Source organism: Diadema antillarum, unplaced genomic scaffold (genome assembly GCF_040938485.1).
Source record: "Diadema antillarum isolate AM-2024a unplaced genomic scaffold, OU_Dant_1.0 seq00000720_RagTag, whole genome shotgun sequence".
Lineage (NCBI taxonomy): Eukaryota > Metazoa > Echinodermata > Echinoidea > Diadematoida > Diadematidae > Diadema > Diadema antillarum.
In genome coordinates, this window is record NW_027271624.1 from 1,772,430 (window position 1) to 1,793,146 (window position 20,717).

A 20,717-nucleotide genomic window follows, 5' to 3' on the forward strand; every position below is an offset into this window, starting at 1 on the left:
AAAGTGAAATGACACGGAGGGAACCTGATAAAACTGCGTTAAGACCCCCTCTCTGTAACCCTCTCTGTAGATGAGAAGGTGAGGTGACGTATTACGTCCTCAACCTGATAAGGAGCTTTATTTACGACGAGAGGGCAAGGAGACGTAATTTGTATCATGTAGGAACATAGGAAGTTAATTGTCACAAAAGCGCCATTTTGTTCCAAACGGAATCATACTAACCTGAGTTTTCATTTTTTACCAGCCATAGTTTTTCTCACTTTAAACGTTTTATGCAACAACGTTTCTCTTTTTGCCTTGCAGCAAACGGACAGGCGCCTTTATGCCACCAACATCTCGACGCATGTAGTGCACATCGTGCTAGAAGAACAGAAAAAAAGTACTAGGCCTAGTAATAGGATCTGAATGATCTTGTCTTCTCGTCTTGTAGAAGAAAAACAAACTTCTATGGGAATATCACTGAGACGTTTTTCCACTCTTACCTTCCACTAACTTTTCGACGCAATTTGAACTTTTTTCATATCCCAGTATAACCCTGTGCATCGCGCAAATTTACACCAATATTATCTCCACTTCATCTCCACTTCTAATCGCTACAAAGTGTAATGCAATCATCATCCTTCCTTTCCTTTGTTGTTTTCTTCTTTTACAGTGCACATTAAACTTCACTGTGGCGATAGATCTTGTCTTTTCCCCCTTTAAAATCACCTACCATATGGAACAACCTTATGGTCCTTATTCGTCATAGCACGGGCCGATGAAATATTGACGAAAAAGGTTGATAAATTGTACTTCTGTGATTTTTTATCTGTCATTGGTCTCATCGCTTCCTTGATTTTCTCAGATGTTCATTTGCAATTTTTCTTCACTCAAAGGAAGTGCTAGATCGCTTGTTAAGCAATATTATATCATCTTCTCAGTATTTTGCAGACATTAACAAAGAATTTGAATTAGGTTTGTCAATGTAATTGTATGAGAAACAAAGTATTATCTATTAGATATGATATGGGTGTTTATTTTCTGTTTATTTATGAAAATAGGGATTTGTTTTCACTGGTAGACAATGCAAAATATATTACCCGAGAACATCATACAAACTTACATACAATATTCGTGCATACGTAACGACAACTATCATCATTACTATTAAATGATTCATAGCACAATGTTTAGCCCTATACACTGCTATACCTACAACCCAATTGCTATTGGCCATATGATATCTTGCACGTGAACAGCTGAATAAGACATACAGTTCAACTGTCAAGAATTGTCATAAATAATATGGTTGTATTGTGTGCATGTGTGTCTGTGCGTGTGCGTGAGTGGACAGAGAGAGTTTGAATGTATGTGTGGGTGTGTGTGAGTGTGGATGTGAAAGAGTTCGTGTGTGTTTATGTGTTCATTTTTGCTCGTGTGTTGTATACATACATTCATGTAGATGTGTATATATATTCCTTTTGGTATATATTATTATGAATACAATATATATGCCTATACATATAATTATGTTTACCCGAACATTCAGAATGGTTAACTGGTACGCCTTGACAAGAGATAAGTATTATAGTTCGTAGGTTCAACATTCATTTCGCTTATTCAAACGTTACAGTGGACTGTAAAGCAATGAATGAAATCAAAATAAAACAAAATTTGGAGGGAGAAAAGTGTGTGGGTAATTAAAAAAAAAAGGTAATAAATTAAATGATTATGGGTGAAATTCTTTATTATGATGTCGATTTGAGTGAGACCACTATAACTATGATACAACAAACTCGGAGAAACCACCAAGTAAGTACTTGAAGACATGATAGTAAAGAGTTATCGAACGATATATATATTGAGTTGGCATCCATTCGTCTCGAGAAACGATGGCGTAGCACTAGCCAGGCAAGAAGTTTGCACTGCCTTGAGTGGCTGTAAAGCCCCACTCTTGAGTGGCAATCCTTAGAGCACTTGCAGCAGATGTTGGGGCCAATACTAAGACTGCCCGTGCCTTTCTCTTAGCTCTCCTGTCGGTCTGCTGTACGTGCCTTACAGCTTCAGCTCTCTGAACGCCCTCCCTGACGGTGCCTCTCCATAACGGACGATCTTCAGCTACACCTTCCCATGTGTTGGTGTTGATGTCCATCGTCTTCATGTCACGTTTGCACAAATCTTTGAAGCGAAGATGCGGCCTTCTGATGGGACGAGACCCCTCGCTCAGCTCTCCATACAGCATGTCCTTCGGGATGCGACCTGGTTCCATTCGACGCACATGACCCAACCACTTCAGGCGTCTCTGGCTGAGGAGTGAAAACATGCTGAGAATGCCGGCATTGCATATATATATATATATATATATATATATATATATATATATATATTATATATATATATATATATATATATATATATATTGTAACGAAATTCGGTGAAACCGATTCGATTTAACCGTTTCGATTATAATTTGTTATGATCGATTGTGCCTGTAGTATAGAAATGGGCGCATTATCGGAATGTTGGACAAACATTTTAATGTGGTAGTGCATTATTATGAGTTTTAACATTTATTATCAAATATGTGGTTACTTGTTTGTCGTGGACAAGTTTGGATTATCTTAATACCAACTCCGGTTTAGACCGATGATACATGCGGAATTATAGTAACCATGTACAAGAGATACTGTTAAAACGTATAGTCATTGTACGAATTTTGTAACCACGCCAACATTGTAAATAATTTGAACAATTACTGCGGGTATTTTCCGCTTTGGTCACGGCCGTGTGGGATTGCCTCCTCATTCCGCGATAGGAGGAGAGGCATATAAAGTGGCCGTTGTGTGACATAGGCCGCAACAAATAGCCCGTGTATGATAATTTCCAGTGTGTTGTTTATGTTCACTTCTATTTGTAATAAACTGTACATTTGTTCCTGAACTGCTGACTGCACTGTGTCTTCTTGAGGGTGCCACCACAATACGACAAGTTGGAGAGTGGTGGTGGTACATGTTTCTGACTTGGAAGCACCGTTCCTGAGAAGACCAAATTAGCAAGTCATTGGATTTTGGGTAGTGGTAGTGTGACTTGTCGCATAGTCCGTACCCAATCCAAGTTCCAGTCGTCGCCGTTGGATTTCGGGTATAATGGTAATGTGACTTGTCGCATAGTCCGTGCCCAATCCAAGTTCCAGTCGTCGCCGTTGGATTTCGGGAATAGTGGTAATGTGACTTGTCGCATATGCCCTGTGCCCAATCCAAGTTCCAGTCGTCGCCTGAGGAAGTTGGTAACGGTGCGATATAGCACTTTACTCCGTGCCATCAACGATACCTGTGCCACCATATGGTTGTGAAAGATGTTCCACGTTAGCGTGACTGAGTTGGTAGCAAAACATGGTAGCAGAACATGGTAGCAAAACATGGTAGCAGAACTTGGTAGCAAAAGTTGGTAACAAAATAGGTGTACCAATCTAACATCCTCTACAAGTGACGCTTGGGAGTGACATACTTTAAGTGATGCTGAACTTGGTATGTGTGCCGCTTGTGTTGGTGAGCTGCTTCTGACACAACATAATACATGGTAGCATACAGACTAGTAGTTTTAATAATTTAAAGGGATCGTTGTAAACTGCAAGAAAACGAACCCCGCCTACTCCGGCCATCCTGACACGGCTCGCGGAGGCATTTGTACAGACAGTCAAATACACTCTCTTAATTCACGACAAGAAGGCGAGTTCGTCACATATATATATATATATATATATATATATATATATATATATATGCAATGCTCTGATAAATCAGATGGTCATCTGCTGGTAATTCTTGAGACCATTAAATGCCAAATTTGTTTCGTGCACCTTATAAACTACAACTTTTTCCAGTTTGGGAATCATTTCAAACAATCAAATAACCGTCATAAACATGGTTCCTATAACCATCGCTGAAATTCAATTATGCCACACGAAAATAACTCAACGGATCGAATCTATTATTTAAGTCTAATCTATGCCTTTAAAAGGGAGGAATATCAACACTGAAGTATCTCTGTCTGTTATTTCGATAGCTTTTAACTTGGCCCGAAAACATCAAACAGGAAACAGGCAAGGAGAGCAGTAAAATGCCTAATAATAAGCGAACCAACAAAATAACTCCTGGTGATATTCCAGCCTTTATTTTACTTTCATGGAAGCTTAGATTCAATTCCCGAAATTGTAAGCTCCAATGTGGTGGCTGTGAGCAGACAACCGTGTCAAGTTTGTCATGCTTTTATTCTATGTAATTTATTGTTAATTTTGCCTTCATTCTGTCCTTGTTTTGTTTCTGTTACGTGAATATGGTCCTTCTTGTTTTCTCTCCATTATAGTCTCCTTTGTCTGCTGTCTGCCGAAGTTCTTATCAATTCCCCTCAAAACAGCATGCTAAACTTGAAGCACTCATATACACTTATCAAAAAAAAGAAAGTAAACATTTTTTCGAGTTCATATTGTTCATAGAAGATTTTGATGAAAATCAATGTATATATACCATATTAAAGGTACTTCAATTGCCCATCAAGCTAGTAGGTTAATACCAAAGGAAATTTTATGCATGAGGGAACGCACTCGTTTTTGTCTTCCAAAGCACAGAAGTAAAAATTGCAAAAATTGACATGTTGCCTTTCATTTGCAAATGCATACGATAACAATGACAACAAAAGACCAGTTTAACACAATGAGAGACATTAATGAAATAGCCAAAATAAGGGTTTGTTCTCTTCATCTCTTTATAACCTCCAACAAAAACACAGTGGGAAAGTAGGGGGGGGAATAGGAATTTTCTGTCAACTCAAACTTCAAATGATATAGGGAGTAATATGCATAAACATGGTTAGATGAACAGAATTTTTTTTATTTCATTTTTTAAAGAATTTGTTGTTGTTGTTGTTCATTTTCCATCCGTGAAGATGGCTGGATAGCCCATATTCAGTTACACTAAGCTGGTCTTCCATGGGGTCCAGTTGGATGTTGGGTGGGACCACTTCACCGGGTTAGACACCCTGCTCTTTGCGATGAATGAATGAAGCGGGATCTGTTACGTGCATGAGCTGTGACTCTCATACACGGGACCTCCATTTTATGACCTATCCGAGGGACAGAGTGTTTTGCTCTTGCTAGATGGGACGGTATATGTATACACACAAAATTGCTCAGTCCAGACTCGGGTTCGAACCCGGGCCGCGTGATCGTGAGGCAGACGCGCTACCAACTGAGCCAACTCACCGCCCTTACAATTCACAAGACAAATTAAAGAACTAAACATTATTGACAATTTTCTAATTTGAAAAAAGAAACAACTAAAATTACTGCCATTTTTGTTAATTATTGCTTCTTTTCTTATTTCATTTGAATTTAGTTTTGGCAGAAGATTCTTCATTTTCCTCCATTATTTTTAGCCTTCATTGATCTTTTGGGCTTTAAAGATATCATAGAGATCATAGGTTTATTTTTGCAAGTTAATTCATGTTGCTTTTTGTGTGAGATTTTTGTTTGTTCTCATTGTTATATGGAAGAGCGCCTACGCATGAATGACAACTTGCTCAGTTTTGCAATTTTCACTTTTGTGCCCTGGAAGAGAAAAACAAAGGTGTTCACTCATGCGTAAATTTTTCCTTTTTGTTGACCTACTGGATTGATAGCCAATTAGATCATCTTTAATATGGTGTATAATACATTAACTTTTAGCCAAATGTTATATGAGAAATATAATCTCGAAAAAGTGTTTACTTTCTTTTTTTGCTGAGTGCACATTTGTTTTTTGTTTTTTTCCTACAGGAATGCAGAAGCATATGATTCACAAGCATTTTCTACCAGTGAACAAAGTGAAAGAGGAACGAAATCTTGCTTACAGCCAACAGACCCAAGATGTGATTTAATGGGCGACTCTTCACTTTTTGTAATGGTAATGTCATGCATTTCTAGAATTTGCAATAGCATTATGCTACTCAGTATATATCGAAACCTTCCAATTTGTATTTTTTGGGTTGTTTACGTTTCCGACCAGCATGGCTCAATTGTTTTTCCCATTTTGCCAAAAAGAAAACAATGTTTACAGTCAACTCATTACTCTCCCCCTTAAACGCATCTAAATTCAAATGGCTAATGATGACGTTAATTTAAATTTTGTTATTATTATTATTGTATTACATCTATGACTGTCTTCACAGAATGTGCTGACAACCCTGGGCCTTTACAGTCATTCTATACAGAACCATCAAAGAGGTGATTCGATTTTTGTTCCAATGATCGGTTAGTCTACACTACATTACAAATAATTTGTATTAGGTTGTAAATCAAGTGATTCCGAAAAAAAAAACACTCACCATGATTCTATGAGCCAATTTCTTATTTCGCACTATTTATTATACAGGAAGTTTTAACAAGAAAATGAATCAGTCGAAATGTGATTGTACGGATATTGATGTTTCGGAGACTTGGATAAACAATTTCCCATTTTAAGAGGAATTCAAAGTTTATTTGATGAAATCGGGTTTAGAATGACTGAAACATCCAAAAACAAAGTAAAACAAAGCGATTGTTTATTAGAATTGCTCTTTTTTGGATATCTCCGCCATATCAAAACCAATTTTCATCAAATAAACGTTGAATTCCTCATAGAACTACATGCTCTTTCATGTTTCATAAGAGGTTTCTCATTATTTCACCAAAACATGTTAGAAACCCGAAATTAGGTCTCAACCAAAACTGTACGATCCCTTTAACGTGGTTTACCAATGTAATATGAAAACAATCAAAGAAACAAACATGTCACTGCAGGAAATCGAAATGCCGCCAACTCACGAATATTTGCAAAATTAATCGCAGAACTGCAAAATATATTTCGCAACTAGTAACGTGTTTGTTTGTTTGTACTATAATATCTACAACACAGGCCTATAGTCCTTCCTGGCATGGATGGATATGGATCCATTCAGAATAGTCACACATTTTCCAGTACGATAGATGGAATTCACGAAGGAAGTTTAGTTTCTTTCGAGAGATTACGCAAATTTCTACTGCTTAAATTCCTTTGACATATCACTTGCGCCAACAGACAGCCAATGATGAATGCATGTGGTAGGTACGCCTCTTTCACGATTATTTTAGTTTCTGGAATTGATAAACCATGGATTTGATTAAAAATATCTTTGTAAGTTTTTGCTAATACAGGGGCCGCAGAACGGTTTGTAAGTGGGGAGGGGGGAGGGGGCTTGAATGTAGGCAAGGGTCAATGATACCCCCACTTAAACGGGAAGGATCTACGGATGGAATCTTCGGAAGTGTGGATGTAGATATTCGTTTTTATTTTTGACTTACAGATCCAAAAAGGTGCGGGGCAACCCTCCCCCTCCCGGCAATATGTACCAATGTAAGGTGTATGCGTGCAAACAAGGCAAATTTCCTACGTTGACAATAAAATAGAACTGAATCGAACTGAAGATCATGCTGACATGCGCGATATCCATGCTTTCGGTGGTGATACATATACCAAGAGTGATAAGTCGGAGTGTAATTGCGCCAAGTGGGGGCCTACATAGTAGAGTTGTTGTTGTTGTTGTTGTTGTTTTAATTAATACCTGATCACAGTGGATTCGACTTTGACTCTGCGTATGTAACTCTAGTTATTGACCCGAATGTCCTTCGATAAACTGCGTTTCTTCCTTCGAATCCGGTGCCAAACCTTAACCGAGGTGAGAAAAGACTCACTCTACCTCCGAGTGGTTCCTGGACCGTGGAATGGCGCACGTTTATAAAACTCTCCTTTGGTGACCCCCAAGGGGCAGAGACTTTTCTAGAAGTTTGGAAACAATTGCCCTCTCTTGAAATAATCTGACGGTACTTTTTAACAGCTGTAACGATCTGCCAAAACTGCACTTGGATTTCATCCTCCTTTTATCTCGATTTTTCAAGAAGTTTTGACACAATGTGGCGGAACCAAGATTGGGGGTATGCTTTTTTTCCTCTCTTTTTATTTTTTTTTTTTTTTACATCTCGACTCAAAGTTACTTAAGTTTAATTTCACTACTTCATTTATTTTTTCGTCATCATCTTACCTTTTGCTTCACTTGTAATCAAACTGACTGTGTTGTACCGCTATAACAGGTAATGTGAATAGAGTAAGGAACAATTTCCGCGAAAACCCATCCAGTATAACTATACGTAACCCCATCAGTTCTGTATACGCACGATTAGTGCATGTATGAAATAGACTATGTGCGCATCTATTTACCTTGTATCATTATCATATATGCGATCAGTATCATATCAATAGCTATACTTTGATCAATCTTTCTGTGAGGTGACATATTAATTGGCAATAAATTTTGGGAGATTAAAGTTTATGGTTCTGTCTTAAATTGTCATATATGTATATATATATATATATATATATATATATATAAACATTACTCGCACTGATTTCGTGCAAATCTCGTAACATTGAATCCTTCTCCAAATCAGAATACCCAGAATGATTCAGGGGCCCTTGTCATAAAGATTAATCTTGTAGGATTGATGCAATTCAACAAAATACATTTATGCTCGATCTGCTAAAAACTTGTGCTTCAAATCAAGTGTATAAGTATATATCGTTTCGTTATGAAATAGACTTACGATTAATCGTAACCTTTAATGAAGCGGGCCTCAGACCTGCTGATTTAATGAGTTGAAGGATGATAATTATTTCTCTCTCTCTCTCTCTCTCTCTATATATATATATATATATATATATATATATACTATATATATATATATATATATATATATATATATATATACTCAACCAAAAAAGTAAGTTTCCCTCTAGCATTTTTGGATATATCTCAAAAAAGTATTTTACCGATTTTCATATTTCAAACGGGAATGGAGATGGAATTTTATTACTCATAACATGAATTGCATGTTATTGCCACCAGATATCATTACTGGTGTGAAAAATGCATTTTATGTCAAAATGCATGGAAAAAATTGCTCTTTAGCCTTATTGATTATGGACATATCTTGCCTAACAGATGTCACCCTTGGTCGGCCACTTCTTAGCAGATCTTTGACCTCTCCAGTTTCCTGAAACTTTGCTCTAAGTTTCCTTAAGCCATTGGGCGAAACGTCTAGTCTCCTGGCCACCTCCTTAACCGGACCCCAGCTTCAAGAAAAGCTGTAGCTCTCCCTCTTTCAAAAATTTGCAGACGCGGCATGATGCAAAATGGCCATAAGCAAATTAACGTGATCAACCCAAATTGGAATTAAAAAGCACATGGCTTCGACCAACATTTTCATATTGAAAAGGCCTATTGTTTAAAAAGTATGAATAACATCTGTTTAATAGGGAAGCACATTGTACCGGAAGAAATTCCTGAGAATTACATAACAATTTAAAAAAGGTCATTTGCTAACTTGCATAGGAAATGTACACAATACGCTTCATATAACTGCGAAGTGCAACTTTTTTGTCCATGCATTTTGACATAAAATGCATTTTTTTCACACCAATAATGATATCTGGTGGCAATAATATGCCATTCATGTTATGAGTAGTAAAATTGCCTATCCATTCCCGTTTGAATTATGAAAATCGGTAAAATACTTTTTGAGATATATCCAAAAATGCTAGGGGGAACTTACTTTTTTGGTTGAGTATATATACATAAATATATATATATATATATATATATATATATATATATACGGTATGTATAAGATCGGGGAATTCAAGGGTTAATGTGAACTTCTAGTTCAAGGGCGCACTTAACTGCTGTCGATAATGATTGCGGTTACAGGAATTTTTGGCATTTTCCTCTGTGAACCACTTTGATTTTTATACCTTTTGTGTGCTCTATCGCTTGTATTTCCTTAAAACTTACCACAAAGGCGGAAAAGAGCAAATTATGGTGTAATCTTATCATCGCGGTTCGGAAGTCGGTAAATTCTGAATTCGAGCAGCTTTGAAAATTACTTTCACTTCGATGTTTCAGTTGCTACGTTGTTGTATATACGCTCTTTGGTTTTGTATTTCGCAAAACTTTCTCCTCATCCGAGGTATTCACTGAGTCAACGGAACAGATTACTTCACAGAAAAAAATGATTTCCTATGTGCGTTGCAAATGCACCTTTATTAATAAATTACATGGCTGACATTGACATTCTTTTTGAATAATTCATTGAAGGTAAAAAAAAAGAAAAAAAATCTTTTTATGTCAATCAATATTCAACTGTTACGCTCTCCCTGCAAATGTAATGTAAATGTAATGTAATGTTTCAGAACGCTTCTGTATTTAGGTTCTTAAGATAATGACTAGCTTTAGAACGGTAATGTCTACATAAAATGGCGAATGAAGAAGACTGAAAACATAACTACATAATGTAGTGTATTACCAATTAAGACTATGAACACGGCATGAAATAAAGTTTAAGTTTCACAGGAACGTGTACCAGTCATATCAAACTAAAAAATCCATCGAAACCTGTTTCCGTTATAGACGAAGTTTGTGAAAAAAAGAATAATGAAAAATCTTGCACTGAAGTGCTTTATTCTTTATCTTTCAGCACTTGAATTGAAAGTAGGCAAAATGTTAAGTATAGTTATAAAGTCATATTCTGACATCTCTTTTGGAATTTGCTTATGCTCTGAGTTACTTTATTTTGAATTGTAACAGGCAACATAGAGTTGACTTCTCGAATACGTATGATGTGAAAACACTTGAAATACGATTTTTCAATATGTGTTTGTCTTTACGACTTTCCATATGTCTTTCTCTATACGGCAGCTATTACGAACAGTTTTAATCAAATAAAAGATAGTCTACCACTTCCATTTTGCATTATCATTACATTTTTACTTCACTTTATTTCCACCATGTCGTAAATCTCTTCAAACTTTTGTTAAGGTCTGAACTGCATTACATTTACAACCCTTCTCTAGCCCATGCTTACAATGCAATTCTAACTGTTGGTAGATTTAGTTGCATCACTCAGCAGCGCTTGGCTGGTGCATGAGAACTCCATGTCCATGTAAACACACATAGATGGAGCTGTGCTACATTTATACAGTTACCAGGTTTTGCCATAAGCGGTTTCTGACGTACTGCCACTGATCTCTAACATAAAGATCCGTGCATGCTATCAACAAGTGTTATTGCTATTACAAGTACGATAAGCCCATCATAATATCATACAGGTTATCAAATTCTTTCTATTAAAAACGTGCGACGCTGCTCAGGTTTTCGACGTTAACTCGTACTGTATACCCTATATAGCTATACGTGATGAGGCATAGCATAGGAGAAAAAAATGCATTCGTTCTTGCATAAGAAAGTTCGATGATATGATTAAATCATAGGTTTCGATTCCATCACATTTTCAATGATTTACACAGGTATAATCTCACATCTATCTATGAGTCTACGGCAAAGTAGATTTATTCCTCGGTATAGTCCCTCTGATACAATACAGATGGAGAGACTCACAACTCACGCACCGAAATGATCCCACTTCATTCATTCACCGCAAAGAGCAACCCTGCAACGATTTTTAAGTTACCTTTAGAACATAGGTAACGTATTCATTCTCCATAATAATTCCACACCTTTGGATTTTGGGACAGTTTTACAAGCTCTATTATTATAGGCCTCATCATATTTCGGTAACTTCTTTGCGACATCTTCATAATTATCATGATTCGACCATGAACATTTGTGTTCAGTATGTTGTGGGTTTTTTTTTGCGATCACAAGACATGGTTGTATACATTAAATTTGTATTCTCTCTTGTATTACTTTCAATGACTTTCTTATTTCTTTAAGAAAAATGGAAACATAACATTAAATTGAACTAAAACTGAAAAGAACTGAACAGGAGATTGAGAGAACATTTATGAATACCTGACTAGATATCAAAGGAGTGTCGCCAGGATGTTTGTTATGACATTCGTTTTTTTTTTTTCTTTTACTAGTCATTCTTGTTTCCTAATTTCAAGGCTCCAAAGGAATTCGAAAATTGTTGGGAAATGTTGTTAATAAACAAATAACACATTTTGAAATATGATAGGTAACAGCAACTCTATTTCGAATTATTGTTAGATTATTAAATCTACATTTGTTTTATATTTTCATGTCGAGTGATTGTAATTACTTTCCAATCATTAAATGCCTAAACCTACTACAAAGATTCCAAACACATTTGACGGACCGAGCACCCCCTACCATCCCCAGCCTCTGAATGAAATAATAAAGTGAATATATTCTAGATTCTTTTCGTGGGTTTTAACTCTCTTTCAAGGTTTGGTTTTTAAGTCAACTCCTGCAACCCATCAAACAGTCCGTATAGTGGAAAGGGTAATTTCTGTATATATATTTTTAAAGCACAATATCAACATGTTACCATTAGTGTCTTTTATCGTATATGATTATGCATTTTCTTTTCTTTCATTTTCTTTTCTGTAATAAAAACGTTGAAACAACCAATAATGAAATTGAAACTAAATGAAACTTTACAATCAATCATGATAAAAGTTACTCATGTTAATATTAAAGTGCAAAATGCCATTAAAACCAACCGACGTTTGCTGTTAAGAGTAAACAGAGAAATTTCAATATATTAAAGTCACGGTTGACGCAGAATCGCATTGGGACGTACATATTGAATGATTTTGTACCAAAATTAGTAAAATGGTTACTTATATTTGTCGGCTATATTGTAAATATTCAAGAATTGAAGTTGATGCATAATTAATTTTGTTAAATCACTTACTTAAATACGGTCATACAATGTGGCGATCCGCAAACAGTTTCCCTCTTTCAGACTCTAAAAGATAAAAAATGGATCCTTGAAACAATTTCAAACATTAAACTCTAATCTTATACTTATTCGTACGCAGAGCTGCATCTGTATCTGATGATTTACCTGAACTTGCGTTTCACTGGCGTTTTTGGTCATCTTAAACAGTACCACCCTTATTTTTTGTTTGTTTTTTGTTTTTTGCCTTTTTAACCAAGCTTTCAAGACTATGACAAAAAAAAAATCAAAAGGTGTGATAATTATTTCTCATGTTTTACATTTTACCCTGCTTTCCTCTTCATTCGCAATCTATTTCATCCATGTTTTCTAAATCAGTTTCTGTATTGTTTACTGTGAAACATCTTATGTTTCATGTATTTGTAATGTTTTTTTTTAAATTACCCATAGACAGTCAACAAACCATCTCGGGAAGTAAATGTAATGTGTAACTCCAGTACAAGGAAATGACATGGATAGTCTATATAGAGGAATGTATATATTCTGACTGTTTGGGAAAATGGTCTTGTAAATCATTTTCAATTGCGGGTTTCATGGAACACCAGACCTATCAAGTAAATGCTTTATCGTCTTTCCTGTGATGGGTTGTATGTGGCACTTTACTATAGAACATAATATTATACTACATGTGTTTATTCTAACTTCTTTTCTTTCTTTCTTTTTTGTCAAATAAGGAAACACACAGACTTCGACAGTAAGTTTAGATGCATTTCTCCAGAACAAGGAAAAAAATGGCATCAATAGCCTATTCTGTATATAGTACATGTGGACAATGTGTGATTACATTTTCACAAAATTGGCAAAATATTAAAACAATATATGTTTGTCACAAATGTGTTGAATGTTCACCTTCCTTGACCTAGGTTTAATTGGATGACTGAGAGAGCGTGTCTTTGGGGATTTTAGGACTTTTACTTGACTTCGACCCTTTCATAAGTTTATGCATTGAGTAATTTTCAAGGTACGAAGAAAAAGTGCAATTTCTGTATTGAATAGTAAATTGCTACCATTTTCATCTGGCCTTTGACCCTAAGATTCAAAAGAGAATCACTGTCAGGCAGAACATGCATAAATATATACTAAGATTCAAGATAACTTGAGCCACTTCCGAGATATGGAGGAAGAGGTAAACTTCAGCACTTTCACTTGATTTTGGACCTTTTGACCTTTGACCTTTTTGCCCCCCCCCCCCAAAAAAAAAAAAAAATCCCAGAGAATCTCTATTGGGTTATACATGCATATAGCAAGTTATTGAAAAAATAATCCTGCAAGCATTGCATTTATAATGAGGGAAATAATAACATTTTCAAGAGTTGCCCTTGACTTTTAACCCCTGATCTTTGACCCCATGAACCCAAAATTCACTAGATAATCACTGCCAGTCAGTACAGGCATATGTTCTATGAAGATACCTTGAACCATTTGCAAGATATGGAGAAAAAAGTAAAATTCTAACATTTTACTCGACCTTTTGACCTTTGACCTGATGACCCCAAACTTTCACAAGAGAATCTTAATTGGGTAATATGTATACACTAAGTTTCAGGAAAATATCTTCAGGCATTGCATAGATAATATATGGGGGGAATAGTGAAATTTTGAGCATCTGACCATGACCTTTTGACCTTTGACCTTGAGCATGTGCACCCAAAAGTTGATTGGCACAACTTTACCACCTTATACACACACATGCCAAGTTCCATTGTAATACCTCAAAAGGTTTTTTAGTTACGCTGTCCACAAAATTCATTACGAACGGACGGAAAGACGGACGGACGGAAGGACACGGACAACCCGAAAACATAATGCCTACGGCACCACTTCGTGGCGGAGGCATAAAAATACATGTATAGAACGTTTCGCGGTGATGTCGCAATGTTCGTTGCTTTTGCTTGTGGCAATCAGAGCATATGACACGTTATGAGCATGTGTGGTAGCGTGGCCGAGCGGTCTAAGGCGTCGGTTTTAGGCACCGATCATTTCGATGGCGTGGGTTCGAATCCCATCGCTGCCAACAAATTTTGTTTTTCTACTTCAACTTATTACGTCGCATCTTCAAATTGCATGAGTATGATATGTTTTTTTTTCTCCTCTCGACGATATTCATCAGTCCATTACGTGATTTCCAGAGATATCAGTGAAAAAGTGATGAAACATTGGCCAAAAAACAAGAAGATACCAAACGCTCCCGAAGCAACAAATGAATTTGATTACTGTGTACGCACACTTGAATAATGAAAGCAGTCTGGTCGCTTGGGAATTTGATTACTGTGTAGGCACACTTGAATAATGAAAGCAGTCTGGTCGCTTGGGAATAGTAACAATGTTTTGCCTCATTCTCTCTCTCTCTCTCTCTCTCTCTCTAATTATATGTATGTATATATATATATATATATATATATATATATATATGTTTATATATATTTATTCATTCATTTATCTATCTATTTATTCATTTATTCATTTATCTATTTATCTATTTATTTACTTATTTAGACGTGAGACAGTAAGGTATTCCACGGGAGACGTAGCTTCTTCTTCCTATTTCCTTTATTTTGTGTTTATATTTGCACACGCCATGACAGAGAGGTTTGTGGTTTTGTTATTTCACATGCATGTATGTCTTGTTATAAATATCACTGGCAGAGGCACATTATTATTTTCTCATTTTGTTTGCATAGATCCTGATGAAGGCCGAAACGTCCGGAAGCTCGAACACAAAATAAAGGAAATATGAAGAAGAAGCTACGTCTCCTGTGGAATACTAAACTGTCTTACGCCAATAATAATGTCTCCACGACTGTATTATATGTGTAAAGATGTGATAGTTGATTGCAACTACAGTGCTTACCTATGTGTTTGTGTATACACACATCATTGCATTAAATTTGGGGTAGATCGTGTGCCCACGATGTCAAAAAATAAACAAAAAATAAAAACACGAACGGGTAGATAATGCGACTCGATTCTTACCAAGATTTGCACAATGCGCAAATACACTGGCACGAGGTCAAAGTCCAGATAATGTCTTTGGAATATACGAAACCAACCAGGGGGCAATCTCATTAGATACTTAGTCAGTAATTTTCACTGACAAATTGCTCTCTGCCAATCAGATGTTTAAAGACTGTTTAAAGACTTTTAAAGATACTGAAATCAAGGATTTCGATATCTCTAAAGAGTTGTCAGCCACTACGAAGTTTAATGAGACATTGCCCTAATACTGTTTACTGTCACTCCCACTGTTTCCCCACCGGCATTCGAGGACGTCTGGTGAGAGAGGGAATGATGTATCTTCAGCAGCTTTGGCCAAGGATTCCGACCAGGCGTTCATGGAGTCACGTGACCCTGTCCTGTCTCATCAAGAAGTTCATCACGAAAAAGAAAAAAAATACACTGATGTTTATGACTACATTCATACATTCAAGGAGGCTCAAGAGATTGGAGTTACGACTGTCGTTATTTCCCATTAATCCATGTTCGATGCCGCCACTCAAAAATATTGTGCCAAACTGGATCTGCCTCACAGAAAGGAAGACAATAATGAGTCATGCCTCATTGCATAATGACAACCCACTCTACGAGGATTTTTCTTTATGATGGTGATTACTTTCCGCCATCCCTATTCATAAAGATGAGCGATACAGTCATAATGCTAAAGACAGGGGGATGCTCGACTCAAAATTGGGCAAACATTGCTAAAATAACAAACACAGTGAGACAGAAAAACAATCACAACAACAATCAAAATTACTCAACTGGACATGTCCTGGCACTAATCTTACACATTGACGTATAAAGAGTTCTACTCAAGATTTTTTTTTTTACCATGTCAGTTTTAATTGCTGATATTAAACGGAAAAGTGATGAGATCCGCTGTTCTTGAGGATTAAGTTTCACACATTTTCACAACGTACAGGTCTGATTTACACTTTTGCAGATATTTCTGGAAGGGATTGACTCCTTGGGAACATTTCAGTACATTTAATGAATAAACAAGTGAAATATACCCGATATTACGTTAGAGTTCAAAATGAATCTTCAGACTGCTCAGAAATGATCATCAAAGGCACAAACTTAATTATGCACCTGTGGAATTCTTTTGTGCATCACTAGCAAACCAAAATTTGTTTGAATAGTTATAACCAGTTTGAACTCAACCATCTCATGAACCTCCTTGACAAAATGTAATGTTTTCCTATTAGCGTTAGCAGTCATAACAGAACACACCCAAATTTGTGTAAAAAGTGTAAATTTAAACAAACTTCCACAATTATTCAGCCTCTTGGTTTTCGTAAGGGTGGTCGGCAAAATTTCCTGGTTTTTTTTTCAGTATTCTATGGCGTGAGAAGCAGAATAAGTTTCAGGAAAGTTTGTCTCGAACTTCTGATGGAATATTCTTTACGTTCCCTTACCTGCTTGCCAGACTGTATAACTATTTTATTTCGATGGTTGACGTGTCGAATACTTTAATTACAATTGGTGGTGAATGAAATCTAATCGGAACACCATTGCAACAAAATAATATGATGTACCTCTCCTCCAATATAGTATAAGCGTATCAAACACCAAAAACGCAACTGTTACTTTCAGGTTTAATTTCCATTTTAAAAACAACTGAAAATACACACCTTGTACTGCAGCTTTAGTCTAGCTATGGTCGCACGTGTAAAGGATGATATGAATCATTTGAACGCAAACATTACAAACGAAAACCAAACTTTGCTGTCTGCTGCTTCTGATACACTGGATTCAATGCTTATATGGCGGAGTGCACGGTAGCGTGGCCGAGCGGTCTAAGGCGCTGGTTTAAGGCACCAGTCATTTCGATGGCGTGGGTTCGAATCCCACCGCTGCCAAAGTTTTTTTTTTTTCTCTCTCTCTCTCTTTTCAAGTTATTTATTTGAAATCACTCTATGCAATTCATTACAAATTGTATTGCAATTCAATTGATGCCGGCAGTTTCACTGTGGGATAATTTCACCTAATAACTATATAGTATGAAAAAAAAAAATCTAAAACGTCAGCAGAGTAGGACCCCGTTTACAGTGCAGGGCCGGGCCGAGCCCGGCTTCAATTGCGGTACTCGGCCCCGCAATTTTGTCTGTTTACAGTGCTTTTAATTCAAACCTTTCAATATTTTGTCGTAGTGGTGCTCTGCTTGTAAACAAACAACTATTATTGGGAGCGCGCCGGTCGCAATTTGGTACCGCATTTGGCCCAGTTTGCGTTTACGCAGTGAGAAAAGGCCGGGCTCGGTTTTTTGTTTTTTGTTTTTTTTTTTGTACCGCATTTGGCCTTTTCACTCACTGTAAACGGGGTCTTGGACTATGTATTTGTAAACAAGTGCAGAAATAAAGAAAATTTAAAGAAAAAAGAAAGAAATACCTTGGTATAGATGGATAAAAACAATACATGTAAAAAAGCAGAATCAAAACTAGACGAAAGAACAGTATTCGAGTCCTTGGGTGTGCAGAAACAGACTGGAACAACTCCTGGATTTTTATGTAAAACATACTACCTTTTATTTGTAAAGATAAAGAGCGTATCAAATGTACTGCAAAGGAAAAAATATACAGAAAACATAACAATTTCGACTGCAATTACTGCAATGCAAATGGAACATTTACATACACAAAGTGCTGGAAAATATTTTCGCCTAAAAACATCGCAGGCAACTCTAAGATTGAGTGATATCTACAGCAATGTTTAGACTGTGCGTTAGTCTTCTGATGGCTAATACTAGAGGAATACGCTCGGGAAGATTGACGCTGATTCATTCCAGACGTTTTGTAACTCTCGATTTTTCCTACCTCAATCATACCCGACATTTTTAAATTTCATTTTTGTCCTCCAGTGGTAAGACGATTGAAGTTGCCTTGACATTTTATGAATGTCAAAGAACTCGTCCTACGAGGTTATGAATCGTATAAATTTAGATTTCTATTTAATTTATAATTACGTCTATCTAAAATTTCAATCTATCTGTCATTGAATTGTAATATTTGTGTTCATGAATTTAGAGAAATGCAGAAAACAAACATACGAATAAACATCTGATAACATTTACAGTTTGTCTGCAAGATAAGAAATGAGAATAATACGATCAGATTGGACTCTGCAAACTTCTTACAATAATTATATCATTACTGACTATAATTCTGAATCGTGATCACTGTTGAACTGACGATTGATGTTATAACAGTCATGAAACTAAAAAGATTGGACATCACATTAATAAAGACATTTTCAACGTTAATGAACGTACAGCCAAACAAAGGAGATCAGTAGATCGATCTACGTGCAAACGTTACCAGTAACTCATTATGTTTGTATATTATGCTTTTGTCATACCTTACCACAGTAAATCACATCTTTGTCCCTTTGAATTCCATTTACACCCCATTATGGGCTTGGTTTCTTTTATCAGTGTTTATGATTAAGCAATCCGTTGCTACGACCCCGGCGACGGCCCTACGTTTTCTTCTCCTTTAATGAACAGCTTCCCTGGCTTCTATATGAATGAAATGATGACGCAAGCATATTTTAACGCGGCGCTAATAGAAGTAGAGAATGAGGAGCACGCATCTTTCGGCCCCATGGGTGTTCGAGGAATCATATATCCCCAAATAAAATGGATTAGGCAAGGAGTGCAAAGTTAATACACTTCTTTCCAAGTAGGAACGCATTGTGTCTGAAAGTCAAGCCAAATCAAAACTTTAAAAAAAAATGCAATAAAGAAACAAAGTAAGAAAGCATCCATTGGATGAGGAGGAAACGATAAGTAAGTAAGGCATGTTATTAGTGCTATACAGAAGACAAGTTTGAAGAAAAATAGTGTAAAATCATTGTACATAGTATGTACATGAGCGGTAATAGTACTCCCCTCGTTGGCTTCCTCAGGTTTTTGCCTTTTATATTGTTCCTTTTCGAGAGAAGGATCAGAAAAGATAAATAGTACTGTGTGATCTGACTCAAACTGAACTGGAATCCGTTCTTAAACAAAGCCTGCATATCCCGTCAAAGGGGAAATCCAGTCCAAATAAATGATAGTCTGATAAGAAAATGTAAAATATTACGAGTTCAACGGTATGATTTTGATCAAAATCGGATCAAATAATGGTATATCTAACTGATCACTATACTGAAGTAATGCAACCAGGACTAACTTCATGTTTCAGACTTCAATGACAGAAACATTAAAGTTTCGTCATTTTTTTTTTCTTTGCTCAATGGAAAATTGTGAAGTTATGACATGGTTAGCCCATTCATTTGCATATTCATATGCACTGTACATGAACTGTTTTGGTGGAATTAGTAAAACTTCAAAATGTCAAAATTTCCTTATTTTTCATCCGATTTCAAACAACTTCTTACCGTTGAACTCGTAAGATTTTATTTTTTTGTCAGACTACCTTAAATTTGGACTGGATTTCCCCTTTAATGCCCTGTTGTAGTTCACAGGTCGCGAACCTCTCTTTTTATCACTTATAGTATCCATGCTCCGCCCATCATCAGATCACGTGATTTTACCGACAATTATTATTGGCACGATCACTCTATCACGCGCGCGTAGCCGCCCGTGTTGGCCTTCTTGGAATCCCTGTCTTCCAAGAACCCAAGATCTTTGAAAGTCTCCTCCTCCTCGTCGTGTGATGCCACGTGGTTTTCCACCGATGTCATGGGCGGTGGCGCCGCGTCAGATTTTACGGCAACATCTGCGGGGGCGCCACCAGAGTTCCGAACCGTCTCAATTTGAGACAGGACGTCAGACATGGTCACCGCCATCTGTAGATTTTGCTTCCTCTGATTGCTGTCGGAATAAAAAAAAAGAAGAAGAAGAATAAAACAAAGCCCATAAAATACAACGGCAGTAAATCGTTACTACGATAAGATAACGGTCTCCTGCATT

At 36.6% G+C, this 20,717-nt stretch overlaps 2 non-coding genes and 1 pseudogene across 2 annotated transcripts; 2 read left to right on the forward strand and 1 right to left on the reverse strand.

Annotated features, from left to right (window-relative positions):
• The first annotated feature begins 14,737 nt into the window (after nt 1–14,737).
• On the forward strand, nt 14,738–14,819 carry Trnal-uag (transfer RNA leucine (anticodon UAG)). The gene has a single exon. It is a non-coding gene; the product is annotated as a tRNA-Leu (tRNA).
• Nucleotides 14,820–17,582: 2,763 nt separating this feature from the next.
• On the forward strand, nt 17,583–17,664 carry Trnal-aag (transfer RNA leucine (anticodon AAG)). Its single transcript has one exon. It is a non-coding gene; the product is annotated as a tRNA-Leu (tRNA).
• Nucleotides 17,665–20,300: 2,636 nt separating this feature from the next.
• Nucleotides 20,301–20,717, reverse strand: part of LOC139738083 (scavenger receptor cysteine-rich domain-containing protein DMBT1-like) — a 33,349-nt pseudogene continuing 32,932 nt past the window's right edge.